This window comes from Haliotis rubra, unplaced genomic scaffold (assembly GCF_003918875.1).
Source record: "Haliotis rubra isolate DU_JTF1 unplaced genomic scaffold, ASM391887v1 Scf122, whole genome shotgun sequence".
NCBI lineage: Eukaryota > Metazoa > Mollusca > Gastropoda > Lepetellida > Haliotidae > Haliotis > Haliotis rubra.
This window is the reverse complement of record NW_025765137.1, coordinates 1,683,014-1,697,809: the sequence shown is the minus strand read 5'-3', so window position 1 is coordinate 1,697,809 and position 14,796 is coordinate 1,683,014. Positions and strand designations below refer to the sequence as shown.

Sequence of the window (14,796 nt, the reverse complement as noted above, 5' to 3'; positions counted from 1 at the left end):
GAGGGTGTTGACAGCATCTATGGCTGAGGGTGTCGACAGCATATATGGTTGAAGGTGTTGACAACATCTCTGGCTGAGGGTGTTGACAGGATCTATGGCTGAGGGTGTTGACAGCGTCTATGTGTTGACAGCATCAGGATTTTAAAATGTTAAATCAGAGATAGATAAGTTGTACGTCAGCTGGAGTCAAACGGAGAATAAGATGCATCATCATAGAGCTACCAGTGAACGCAACCAACTTACACAATACACCTATGTTCACGAAACGTGCACCAACTGATAACTGGAACTGATACAAAATTAAAGTTATTTTTTATTAATGATAAGTGATTTTATTGTCAGAACATTATTTATTGTTAACAAAATTAAAACTATCAAAAGTCAGATGTGAAGGTGAAAATGAAGATCGCCAATCATGATTGGGCACCAATGATTGGGTAAACTGATTTGCATAAATTGATCATCAAACTTTTTTAAACTAAGTGTTACTGGAAACATAATTTCACATAAGTTTTATCTGTATTATATTGTGATAAACAACATAATTTGCAACTTGAATGCAAATCTTGTAATCTACGTTACCGTAACACTACCATATTTATATAGGAGTTCAGAAAAATTACTGGTGAAATATTGCCATAGTATTACACAGAGTTACATTAAAAAATACAAAAGCGATTAACAGTTTCTTCGTTTCATTCATTATTCAAAGTGCAGATAGTACAGAAGCACAATGAAAATTCACCCAAACTGTAATCACGTTACCTGTTTAGTTTGATGTAGAATATCAACAATTATAAGTCGATTAAAAGTAATAATCATTTAATATTTAGAAGAGTTCATGCCATAACTTTAGATCCATAAGACTGTCTTACCTGAGTAGCCCTGATAGTGTGTGATGAACTGTAAAGTGTCACTGGACAATCGTGCACATTTCAGTCACGTCACTGAACAAATTGTCCGTCATGTCATGTGCGTTTGGCGCTTGGGTGACTGCGCAAATTACGTCTGGAACCAGTGGACGGTCAGTGTCAAACGCACGTTACTCTTGTGTGCATAGTGAGAAAAAAATGATGCTTCTTTGGAAATGAGGTCACATAGGTTACATAACATAGATTACACCGACGTCCTTTAGCACCCACCAAACGTTTAAAGTGTAAAAGAAGAGTATCTCCTTCACTTAGGTATTACTACTGAATAGGTCCGTTCATTTAAAAGCCCTTTTGGTGACACTGGATGTACAGTTTTTATCTTATGGTGGTCACATAGATTACATCCTGAAGAAATCTCTTCAACTTTTAACCTGTAAAGCATCGTGGTAACAAATCAGCTGAAATCTAGTGACTACGAGATTGATATGGTATTGTCCCAATACCAAACTGTTAATAAGTAATACTATCTTATGAATACATATAGTTTTTAAAATAATTAGATGTTCATTTCCATGGGGTAATGTGGGTTTTGGAGACATCATATAAACATACAGTCTAAAAACTTAAACCATATGAAGGTATGTTCTGGTATGGACGAAATGGATACCTTCTGTCAAAAATGTTTTGTTCACACTATATGAATATTTACATGCACATTTTTGCGATTTTGACTAACGTTTAGCCTGAGTCACACACAGGAATAACAGATCATTAACAATTTCTACGTCTCGGATACCTACCAATCCTGTCGCCTAATATAAACATGGAATGAACAGGTGATATAAGTAAAAGAAGTTTTTTTACTGCGGAGACACGTAAAATTACAAATAGTGCACATTTCGTGTGAGAACAGGTGACTAACACAAGACCTAAGTGAATAAACATCACACTCTTGAGAAAGGGGGATGCACACTTCATTTTCAGCAAGTTGACTAGGTTTTTCACCACGCTCCTTTACCACAGACAGAACCAAGTTGGTGAAATGGCCACGAAGGATATTCGTCACCACTCGCCCCTTTCCGTAACCTCCAAGGACATTCGTCACCACTCGCCGCTTTCCGTAACCTCCAAGAAGACGTCCTCCTATCGATGCTTGTTATGTGCGAAAAAACGACAAACCAATCAGAACGCGCGTAATGATTGCAGTGCTTTGATAAAAATAATCCCGAGTACTTAAATCGGTTATGGCATTATATGTTTGTTTAAAAAAATCATGAAAAATATATATCGTCATATTGAAAGTAAAAAGAACGTAGCTAACAGGATTTTGCTGCCTATTTTGAAGTTTTTAATAAGAATCATGCGACTGACGGTGAGAGATTCAAATAAAGGCACGTGCGTTTGTTGACATAACGGCTCACATGGGTCCAACTGAGTGTATTTCTGACGATCTTACGGGCTTGTCATGGAGACTGTACGTGCGCTTCCAACAATTTTAGGAAATGTAATTATAAATCGCTACGACTAATCAACTTTAATCTGTAACATTGGGCTTATATTTCACATCTCTGGGGATATTTTAGTCTGACTTTTTGGGGGGTCATTCATATTTTGTTCAGCGAATTCATTTAAAATTCCACAGTGTGTGACAGCAAGGTTACTCGAATGTTCAGTTTGAAAACTATTTTAAAGTCATTTTTGAGTATCTGCTTTGGGATTTAATGTAGCTGAAAAAAGATTATTTTATTTGTATATTCAATAAAACAATTCCCATTTGTGATTATTAAACCCTATTTAGAAAATTAACATAATTGGAAATATAACTTGAACAGCTGGTAATAACTACATTAGAATATGTCTTCAAGAAATATGTTTTTCTCCTTCTTTTAGTTGTATCAAAGAAGTTTAATTCTTTAAAATAAACAAGTAAAATCAAAAACAGCAATGCAATGTACGAGTGCTTTGGTGATATTAAGAAACATTGGTAGGTTGGTAGTTAAGGTTTTAGGGCGATCTTGGGCCTCAAAATAAGAAACACTGGAACAAGAATAGAGTTATCGTTCTTGTTTAACGTACATGTAGTTCTAATGTTTATGCGCCAATAGAGGGCACGAGTGGCTATTCGGCTTGTCCCGGAATAACACGAGTTGGCCACGAATGCACGAGGGAGGCACGAGTCGACATTCACCTGATCCCGGATTGACATGTACTCACGAATGCACTTGCCACGGACGTTTGCAAAATGGCAAGGTTCAACAGAAGGTACAAAATAAACTAAACAAAATGTAAAAAGAACATGCAATACTTTAGTTTTTGTATTCACAATCTTTTTTTTATATTCAAATACAACGACACTTTTCAAGTAGCACTTGGTGATTCCTTTGGGGACAAACTATGTTTAGTACAAATGCTTATAACAAAAGGATCAAAACGTTTTGATATATACATATAACATAGTAAGGATAACATGTATTTCACACTTTCTTTAACCAGCTCATTTCCGTAATTCACGTGCATAATGTCCCCTTAGAAAGGGCGCACACAATGATCTTGTGCTTTACCATAATCAGCGCATTCTACTTCCGCATGTCAAATGTCCACATGGCCTCAGTTTCCAAAGACAACGCCAAGTAACAAGTGTCACCCTTGTTTATAACATCGAACTCCTCTGCATGGTAAGTTGTACTTAGCACAGATCTGACAAACGGAGTCGAGAATCCTTCCAAGCATTAAACCTGAAAACAAAACAAAAAATAACAAATATACTGAGTGAATCATCTGAAAGCAGGATTTAGCAATTGTCCAGCCACATGACGCTGGCGACTAACGGGATCGGGTGGTAAGGCTCGCTAACTTGGTTGACACATGTAATCGCATTCCAATTGCGTAGATTGATGCTCATGATGTTGATCACTGGATTGTCAGCGGTGAATATTTACAGACCGCCGCACTATAGCTAGAATATTGCTTAGTGCGGACTTAAACAAACAAATCAAAAACTGATGTAAGAAAGGAAATAAACTCCTGGTGCGTCCGGTGTATTTTCTAAATAATAACACACATATTTTGAAAGGGGAATATTTTTTAAAGTCACATAAACCGTGTAGGTGTGGCCAAATCACACACATGTCGTATCAATTGGCAGTGCTGACAACGCAAGACCAGGTGTGTAATTGTTTTTTGTTCATCACTTTATTTAGCTTTGTAATATCGAGTGAGTTTATTTTTAAGCCGCTTTTAGCAATACCACGATAATATCACCAGAAATGGGCTGCACGCATTGTGCCCATGTGGGGAATCGAACCCGGGTCTTCGGCGTCACGAGCGAACGCCTCAACCACAAGGCCACCCCACCGACCCTTAGTAATATCGAAGTAGTTACCGATTCTTTTGGGAAAAGTATACTGTGAATTCGAAGCTACTAGAATCAACATTACGTCAACAATGATACGCAGTGACAATATTACTGTCTGGTAAAACAACTTTCATTCAATCGTGTACCTCCGATCAAAGATGTAAACACGTGTTTCATGTACGTCTTTCCCGCGATGTCAAGTTGTCAATTTCAACAGTCGTCGTAATATTTTGTAATCAGATTTGTGAAATCGAATTTAAACATCCTAGGCCTACTTGCTCAAAGCAGCATTAAGGCAACTACTATGTCGGGTCCGATGTATAGTGGTTACGATGTATCGTCGTAGCGCTAAGGTCGGTTTGTGTTAATGGACCGACGGGTTATAGAATGTCTCCAATGGGCTATGATACCATCTCGAACTCACTCACTCACTCACTCACCATTTTCCGAATATTTATCATGAAGAGGAGGCCCTCTCTCCTCGGGAGGGGCTCCACCCACGAGAAGAACGCAGACCACCAGAATTAGTACACATGTCCGTACGTCCATCTTCAAGTATCAGCTGAATCCGAGAGAAGTACCCGGTTGAGGGGGAAGTCTTCATGTAAACCTTTGTGTAACAGCCAGCCACCTCTTGGATAAACACAATGTAGCCTTGGTTCATGTCTATTTATAGTAACAACTCTCGTCGTATGTCGCTTACACTTTTCTGCGAGAGGTGCTTGAGAGATCTTGAAAAGATAAAATTTACCAAAGTTTATGACAAATTTTAATATTGACTATTGAATGAGTTTGCGTAACAATATATGGTTTGTTTATGAGGCCTTCCAATTAGATATTTGATCGGTTAAAATATTCATATTCTGTTGAAAAGTTTATGCAGTGAAGTGCAAATCGTGTGAGGCGTTTCTTACGTCATCATATTTCGATGTTTTTTTATTTACATTTTTGCTTGGACCCAGTGAGTAAAGAATTAGTTTTAAGCGGGGATGAAGAAAGCTGGACCATGGAAAGAGAGCGTACTCCACGACTCACAGTGAATCGATATATTTACAAAGGGCAGTTAAACCTCCTCTGTGCAAACTGAACTCTTGTTTGAAGAAATGACATTTTCCTGCGTGAGTTATAAGAATCTGTACTGAAACGTCGCACCCACGAATTAGAAGTTGTTATCCATAACGTTTTTCTATATTGTACTTTCCAACCTCTAAAATGCCACTCAAAGACGTTGTTTGAAGACATTTTGTCACTTAGTATCTGATATTTTACGTGAGGATGTCGTAATATGGACAAGAGAAACAAATAAACCTTGTTTATCCACGGGTATATTATCTTACACGACAGGATGACTGAGAAAAGATTCTTCACTAGAACAACGGATGATGTTTGTAGAATGAATTCCCTGGCGTTGTATAGTGGCTGTCATACATTTGCTTTACTTTACTTCTCACAAGTTCTATAAGCCTGCCACCTCCTTGTCCGTGTTTGCTCAGATGGCTTGAAGTAACACGAGGTAGGTGGACGAGCAGAGTATAATGCATTCTGTTGTAAATATTTTGTTGAGAGCTGAATGGCAGTCGTGTCATCCCGAAACACACTGGGGAAACCCGAATGGGGACTTTTCTCACGCTCGAGGTATTTCTGTGTTATAATTACCAGTGAGATCGTCAAAAGAGAAAATTTACGTATATACGTTTATACATTCAAAAGACCCACCCAAAGAGTTTGTTCCGGTTTAATTGGATTTAAATGTAACGCGAGGTGTATACATATAATGTATAGTACTTTTAAAAAATGACAAATATGCAATTACTATGTAATACTGGTAAATATTAATAGGGACTTTTTGGCGGTTTCTAAATACTTGACACTGACTGATTGGCCTTGCTATCCTGTCTCACCATCACTCCCCAACCTCCCCTGGCTAGCATACAGGTGTTTATGTACTTCCCTTCTCCTTGATCAAACAAGAGTGAGTGAGTGAGTTAAATATAGCGCTTACTGAGTAAACTACAACTTACACAGTCGGTTGCAGTAAAATGGGGAAACTGCACATTCTATATCCAAGATATTTTTTATGGATTAAACTCTTTTTTTAATTTCTCTCACAACGTTTCGAGACCATTCCAGGTCCCTTCATCAGGTGAACTGTAAAAATTAAAAAAATATCTTGGACATCAATGTACAACTTCTAAATGCCACTGATATGAAAGACATCATGCACATTCTATAGTTTAACACATTACATAAATAGACGACTGAATCTTACATAGCCAGCTACAGATTACTCGACTATAGTTTACATAGTCGACGATAACTTACATGTACGACTACAGCTAATATAGTTGTTTACAGCTTACATAGATGCCTACATCTTACACAGTTGTCTACAGCCTACATAGTTGTCGACAGCCTACAAAGTTGTCTACAGCCTACACAGTTGACTACAACTTACATAGTCTGCTACAGCCTACATAGCTGTCTACAGCCTACACAGTTGTCTACATTTTCCTTCAGCCTACATAGTCGACTACAGCTTACATACTAGACGACATCCTACACAGTTGTCTACAGCCTACATAGCTGTCTACAGCCTACATAGTTGTCTACAGCCTACATAGTGGTCTACAGCCTACATAGTGGTCTACAGCCTACATAGTGGTCTACAGCCTACATAGTTGTCTACATAGCTGTGTCCAGGTTACATAGTCGATAACAGCTTACACAGTCGACTACAGATTACATAATCGACTACAGTTTACAAATTTTAAATCCAGCAAGTGATCTTGCAGGTAGCAAAAGCAATTTAAGTCCCCATGGTCTCTAGTATGGTGACATACCTTCAGGTTTTAGCGATCTACAGCCTGTTTTTATATTGTATTGTTCTTTAGAGTAAAATGTTTTTAGGGTTACGTACTATTTTTAATATAAATTCTGTGATGTCTGGTGATTTTACTGTCTTTTATTGACGGGTATCTATTTTATCTAAGTTGGTCTTTATTAATAGATCTTTCGTAGTCACGATACGGCTGAAATATTGCCGATGTGACTTTAAATGTTAACTCAACTCAACTATTATCTCATACCAATTTATGTAATATTAAACAATCAAATCCAAACTTCATTAATTATAAAAAGGTATCAAAAGATATAATTTCTGTAGAAAAAAAAAAATATTTCAAAGAGAAACAATGAAATTGAACATTTCAGTCAAAAATGGAATCTACTCATCCCAATGTTAAGCAAATAATTATGATTACATCTTTACAGCAATGTATCTTCCCCTTTTCTGTATTTGCTGTCACTCTAGGCCTATACCTCCGAGGTTGGCTTGTAACCATTGGAACAAATAAAAAAATTGAAAACACATTAAGATATAAAGTATGCTTAATGTTCTAAACGTCAAAAGAAGGTAAAATAATAACAACAACAAAATCCCCCAAAACAACTATTATCTCTAATAATCTCTTATCAGCATTCACCTCCAACAGTCGTTGCTGTATTTAACACTAATATTCACTGCTGTTGTATATTATAATCTATTTATATAGCGCCGAGTTCCAGCTCGGCGCTTGTTTTTCCCTCGGTCATAGGATGTCAATCTCAACTCTTGCAGTCACCAGGTGCCTTGAGTTGATGTGGCTTTCCCATCCTTACGAGGTACCCATTTACAGCTAGATGGACTGGGACACATAGCCACAGTACTTTGTCCAAGTTTACTGCATGTTGCTGTACCCGCAACTAGGTGTTTTCAGGTATTTATGTGGCCACCATCTGGTCATCTACCAACGGATTCGTGGGTTCTTTTACGTGCACAGGGTTGTAATCCCATTTGTGCATACTCCTATGTTTTTGTTAATCCATTTGAGATTATATGCCTCTGTACTGTAGTAAAACACTCTTGCATGACAACTGTGTTCTTTAATATACACTGACACAAAGAAGGTTCATCAATAACAGTATCTTGGCTTGTATTCATTTTATGTCATGAAGAACGGGGAGACCAGTGAAGATTCATTCATTCACTAACTTACCGCCTTTACATAGCGTACACAGTCTTTATATGTACCGTATTTCTTATATATAGTGATCGCAAGCTCGGTCGATATTATTTTACTCAGGTCAATAAAAACCGATATCGATCTCTACAAGAGTCTATAATTGTATAATACTGTCACTGCTTACCGATTGAAATGTATGACAGTATACTAATCTTCTTCTTCAGCTCTATTTACTGACCACATATTTGCATGACGTGATCCTGTGCCCCGTTCCTCAAGGCGATCGTAGCGCTACGACAGTCGTAAGTCTATGTTAAAGTATAGGAGTTACGATCAACTTAGCGCTACGATCTTCAGGAACGGGGCCCTAATGATAAGACCCGTGAAGATCCGGGTTAAAAGTAATCTTCAGTAACATATGTTTGTCGTAAAATGTGACAAACACGATCGGGCGGTCAGGCTTGCTGACTTGGTTAACACATGTCATCGTTTCCCAATTGCGTAGGTCCATGTTCATGATGTTGATCACTGGATTGTCTAGTACTGATTCGATTATTTACAGACTTCCGCCTTATAGGTGGAATATTGCTTGGATGTGGTATAACATTATTACTGACTGAGAACCGTTACACAACTGGAGTCATTGTTACGTTGAAGTGTTACTCAGTAATGCATATTGTTGTTGTTGCAAAGCTAGTTACATTGTTTAATGTCACGTGTAATAAAGATCGAGATCGTGTGACACATTTGGAAACATTGTGAATATCCCGATAATGGTGACATGTGATTGTAAGAGATCGGTGTTTAACAGAAAGATATAATATCATTAACATACATCATAGTATAACACACCGGGGTGTCATATTCAAAATGTGTAAACAGATGAAATATTCCTACCAGTGCGGTGATTCCTTGATGAATAATATACCTCAAAGCAATTTAATGTTTAACTTTCAAACCTAGAAAGTCGCTGAAGCAGTGCTAAAACTCGGTAAACGCTGTGAATATTTCCTCTTCGTAACTATCCGTTAAATGTCGCACTTTTGTTGAAAACTTCCCGAGCCAAAAAGAGAGTTCGTTTCTTGAAGGAAATTAACCCGGAAAGCCACGAGTGTAAACGAAGAGAGCATTCGTCGTCAGTTATAGTCTGTTTGCAGTGAAAACGTACCGATGAATTTCACTTTAAACAAGAAAGTAAATCGAATAAAGTGACATTAAGATTGCGAATCCTCATAATTTTACCTTGCCAATTGAACATTTGAATCTCAGAATTTTATTCATCATAGAATAAAAGTTGTTTAACAAACGATCATAGTTTCAAATCGTTATTATTGGTTTGTATTACAAGGGTGTATGCACATTAAATGAAACACCGAGAACAAGTAGGGTTGGTCTAAGTTAACGCTCATCACGTACCGCACGTGCATTTGTTTCAGTGTTCCAACTACTACTCTTACCCCCTTGTAATACAAACGCAATCTTAATTTCACTTTTTTTTATTTACTTTCTTGTTTAAAGTGAAATTCATCGGTACGTTTTCACTGCAAACAGACTATACTTAGTTTCGTTACGAATGGGCTTGCGGAGTGCATAGACAGATATTCCAACTCCAACGAAACATATGTATATTTGCTAGTCAGTACAATGTAACACGAATATAATTGCCAACCGATTAATCACGACTGAGTCTTTGGTTTCTGCAGGGAGACTATATAAAGGCCCTGTTGTAGATTAAACAATACCAGAAACCAGGGATAAATTGTAAGCACGCTGAATTGCTTTGAGGTCTACCGCTTTGCAAATGCAAACAATCCTGAGTTAACTACACCAAACCTCTTTTTATTCTCTGAATACGTCAACTGAAGCTCACCGTAAAATCCGTCAAATCCGGTATGTGCCAGTGATCGGTTGCAGCATTTGCGAACAAACATGATTGAAATACAGTTTACCTACTCTCACCTTTGTACGGACATTGTTCCATTTGGGGTAGCCGTGGGGTTAAAGCGTTCGCTCCTCACGCTAAAGGACCTGATTTGATTTCCCATCTGGGAACAGTACGTGTGGAGCCTGATTTTGGTGGCCCTTGCCGTTATATTGCTGGAATATTGCTCAAAGCGGCGTAAACCACCCTCACTCACAAAGTTTCTTTCAATATACAACCACACGGTTAATTGCTGCATCATCGAATTGTAAATGAGAGTAGCGCCCCTTGGAGCAGGCGGTAAAAGCGCCCCCTGACGGACTACATCGTTTTGGGTTGTAGAATCATAAGTGTGTTGTTTGCAAAATGGCAAGGTTCAAGATAAATATAACTAAAGAAGAACTAAAACGAACAAGCAAAAATTTAATTTTGTATTCACAATCTTTTTAATATTCAAATATCAAGAATCTATTCAAGTATCAAATGATGATTCCATTTGGGAGAAAATATTTCTATTGTAAATGCTAAAAACAAAACAATCCAAACGTTATGTCTGGTACATACTGATGATAACATGTATTTCACATTTTCTTTAACCAGCTCATTTTCGGAATTCACGTGCATAATGTCCCCTTAGAAAAAGACTGGACACAATGATCTTGTGTTAACCATAATCCGCGATTTCCGCGTAAAAGTTATGTCAAATTGTTTCCAAAGACAGCGCCAAGTAACAAATGTCACAATTGGTTATAACATCGAACACCTCTGTTTCCAAAGACAGCTCCAAGACACTAGTGTCACTGTTGGTTATAACATCGAAGATCTTTGCATGGTAAGTTGGACTTGGCACAGATCTGACAAAGGAAGTCGACAATCATTTCAAGGTTTGGGTCTGAAAAAAATAATAATAAATATACTGAGTGGATCAACTGAGCGCGGTATGACGCAGGTGACTAACGGGATCGGGTTGTCAGGCCCAGCTGTATCCCACTTGAGTAGATTGATGCTCATGATGTTGATCACTGGATTGTCTGGTCCAGACTCGATTATTTACAGACCGCCGCCATATAGCTGGAATACTGCTGAGTGCGGCGAAAAACAAACAAATAAAAAAAGACTGACGTACGAAAGAAAGTACACTCCTGGAGCTTCCGGTGTATTTTCTGAATAATCACACAAATATTTTGAAAGGGGAATATTATTTAAAGTCACATACACTGAAAGAGTGTTTTATGTGGTTCTTAGCTTTGGTATGTTTGTATATATCTCTGTACTTTTCTTACTGCATTACATCATGTATTTTATCTTGTTTTATAGTCTCTCGTAACCTTGAATGGGTGGCTCGCGCTTTTTATGTATTTTATGTGTATTGTATTCTATGTATATAATAATGTGAGGTAAGACTTGAATAAAATATCTATCAATCTTAACTGTGTAAGTGTGGCCAAAACACCACACATGTCGTATCCAATTGACAGCGCAAGACCAGATGTGTAGTTTCTTTTGTTCGTCAGTTTATTCAGCTTTGTAGTATCGGAGTAGTTACCAATTCTGTTGGGAAAAGCATACTGTGAAGCTACTCAACATTACGTAAACAATGATACGCGGTGACAATATTACTGTCTGGTAAAACAACATTCATTCAATCGTGTACCTGCAATCAAAGACGTAACTACATGTTTTATGTACGTCTTTGCTGCGATGTAATTACAAGTTGTCAATTTCTATAACTAAACTAAACAGTCGTCGTAATATTTTGTAATCAAACTGATTTGTGAAATCGAATATAAACGTCTTAGGCCTACTTGCGCAAAGCAGCATTAACGCAACGACTATGTCGGGTCCGATGTATAGTGGTTACGATGTATTGTCGTAGCGCTAAGATCGCTTTGTGTTAATGGACCAACGGGTTATAGAATGTCTCCAATGGGCTATACCATCTCGACCTCACTCACTCACATTTTTCCGAATCTTTATCCGGAGGAGGACCCCTCTCTCCCCGGGAGGGGCTCCACCGACGAGAAGAACACAGACCACCAGAATGAGTACACATGTCCGTACGTCCATCTTCAAGTATCAGCTGAAGCTGTTGAGAAGTACCTGGTTGAGAAGAAGTCTTCATGTACAGCTTTGCGTAACAGCCAGCCGCCTCTTGGATAAACACAATGTAACACCTTGGTTCACGTCTATTTATAGTGACAACTCTCGTTGTATGCCACGTGCACTTTGTTGCGCGAGTTGCTTTTGTTAGATCTTGAAAAAATATAATTTACCCACGTTTATGGCTAATTTTGATAATGACTAATGAATGATTTTGGCCAACTTTTTAGAGTTGTTTATGATGTCTTCTAATTAGATATTCGATCTGACAGCTAAATAAAATATTGATGTTCTGTTGAAAAGTGACGTGTAGTGACGCGTTTCCTAAGTCATCACATTTCGAGGGGCGCCTTATGTCTTTAATTTACATTTTCGAGGCGATGGGGTAGCCTCATGGTCACAGCGTTCGCTCGTCACGCCGAAGCCCCGGATTCGATTCCACACATGGGTACAATGTGTGAAGCCCATTTCTGGTGTCCCCGCGGTGATATTGCTTGAATATTGCTAAAAGCGGCGTAAACCATACTCACTCACTATGTACGTTTTGCCTTGAACCTAGTGTGTTCCATAGGGGCGTGTCTCGCTTAGAAACAGCGTTGGAAAGACATATAGGTGTATAGACCCAACCCGATCCTTTTATATAGTAATAGGGTTGGGTCTATACACCTATATGTATTTCTAACGCTGTTTCTAAGCGAGACACGCCCCTATGGTGTGTTGTGTAGGTGTCCTCCCATTTGTGAGAACTCCCAGTTGTGAGACACATTAATTAATGGTTCAGTGCACAAAGGTGGTGTTTCCACATCCCTACAATGAAAGTGGGATCAGCCCAGCCCAGTACCCACAGGCAGTGAACGATTTGACAAAAACAAGAGCCATTATTAAGATCAATATAAATTTTGTTTTCGGTTTTATTAATTAGGTTTTAAAATTCTTTGAGACCGCATGACTCTTTGGAATTAGGCAGGGCATTCCATAAATTTATTGTGTCGGGTAGAAAGGGTTTGGCATAAGGGGCACTTCGACTGTAAATTTCAGAGTTATTTCAGAGTTATTTCTTAAACTATAGCTTGTAGTTTCGGAGACGGAGTAAATCTGAGTAGGTAAATTAATTTCTCTTTGATCACGAAGTTACCTACACAAAGTGTTTAATTATTAAAGACATTTACCTGAGTATGTTAATCAATTTATCTTATAAAGTTTCATTAAGTTACCTCCACAAGATTCAGTTACATAGCAAATAAGTAATTAGCTAGGGTGAATCCATTCTATCAGACAGGGGAGTATGGTGTGTTTTCGTTGTTAATTACCTACTCCACTGTCTCATAACTGGGAGTCTCACAACTGGGAGTTCTCACAAATGGGAGTAGACCGTTGTTTATGTTGGTCATATGATTTAGTGTATTGTGTGTATGCTTGTTGTGTGATCTAGTTGATTGCAGGCATGTTGGTTGTGTGACTTAATTAAAGTGTACGTGGCCTGTTAAACTGTGCATATCTGGGTTGTTAGGCTCTCTTATACTGTGATATTGTGTGTATGTGTGTGTTGTCGGTGAGCTTTAGATGTGATTATGATAGTTGTTACGGTGTGAAAGGTTTTCCATTATTTTCAATTTATTTATTGTTCATGGTTTGTGTTGTTATAGACGTTTAATGTTTTAACGTCTCGCATAATCATTATGGTGGCTTTTACATATAATCTTGGTATATACTGTATTTTAAACTTAGAACATGCATTTGCTGAAACGGAATAAACAATTTCTCCTTGTGTGTGTGTGTGTGTGTGTGTGTGTGTGTGTGTGTGTGTGTGTGTGTGAGAAGCTTTTCGCAACAGCCAGCCGCCTCTTGGATAAACACAATGTAAAACCCTTGTTCATATCTACAACTCTTACAGTCCGTCAACTTTTGGCACCCTGTTTTTCACAATTTACATAAAACTCCTGAATATTTTAAAACGCTACTCTGTTCATATGGTAATTGTATACTGTGACCTAACAAGATATCGATTTTAGTAATTCTAAAACGATTATTAAAGATTTTGCCTTTAAACTTGTCATATAATAATTGTAAAACTGTAGAGAGTTTTACGAGGGGTTAACGCACGTGATGGAAAAGCCAACAACATTGTAACATGTGTGTCAGCGTGATATGTACATGCACGGGTATTTACATTAGCACGCTCAAGTGATGTCAAAGATCATCAACACACAAAATGGATCTGTGTGTTGTGGTAAAACAATGTAAACAAGATGCACGCGTGTCACGCATGTTGTTTGCTGTTCCATCGTTTCATTTTCTCCCTTGTACAACTACTTCTATTTTTCATATTTTTATAAGATGGCTTCTTAAGAAGAAGCTTTAATAATTGACATTAAATTATGAAATTTAAACCTTAGATAGGTCATAAGATATAAAGAGCGTATGCCTAAAAACATTTTGAAGGCATTTTTGGTTAAATTGTGTAAATTGTGAAAAACAGGGTGCCAAAAGTTCAGTTGCCGGACTATATAAACAATTTCTTAATACAGTTCGCTCAACCACCATGTA

The 14,796-nt window shown here is 37.9% G+C and overlaps 1 long non-coding RNA gene across 1 annotated transcript; it reads right to left on the bottom strand.

The window, feature by feature from the left end:
* Positions 1-10,571: 10,571 nt before the first annotated feature.
* On the bottom strand, positions 10,572-12,233 carry LOC124265918. The gene is made up of 2 exons (XR_006895590.1): positions 12,109-12,233; positions 10,572-11,041 (listed from the first exon to the last, which is right to left on the bottom strand). It is a non-coding gene; the product is annotated as an uncharacterized LOC124265918 (long non-coding RNA).
* Between the last annotated feature and the right edge of the window lie 2,563 nt (positions 12,234-14,796).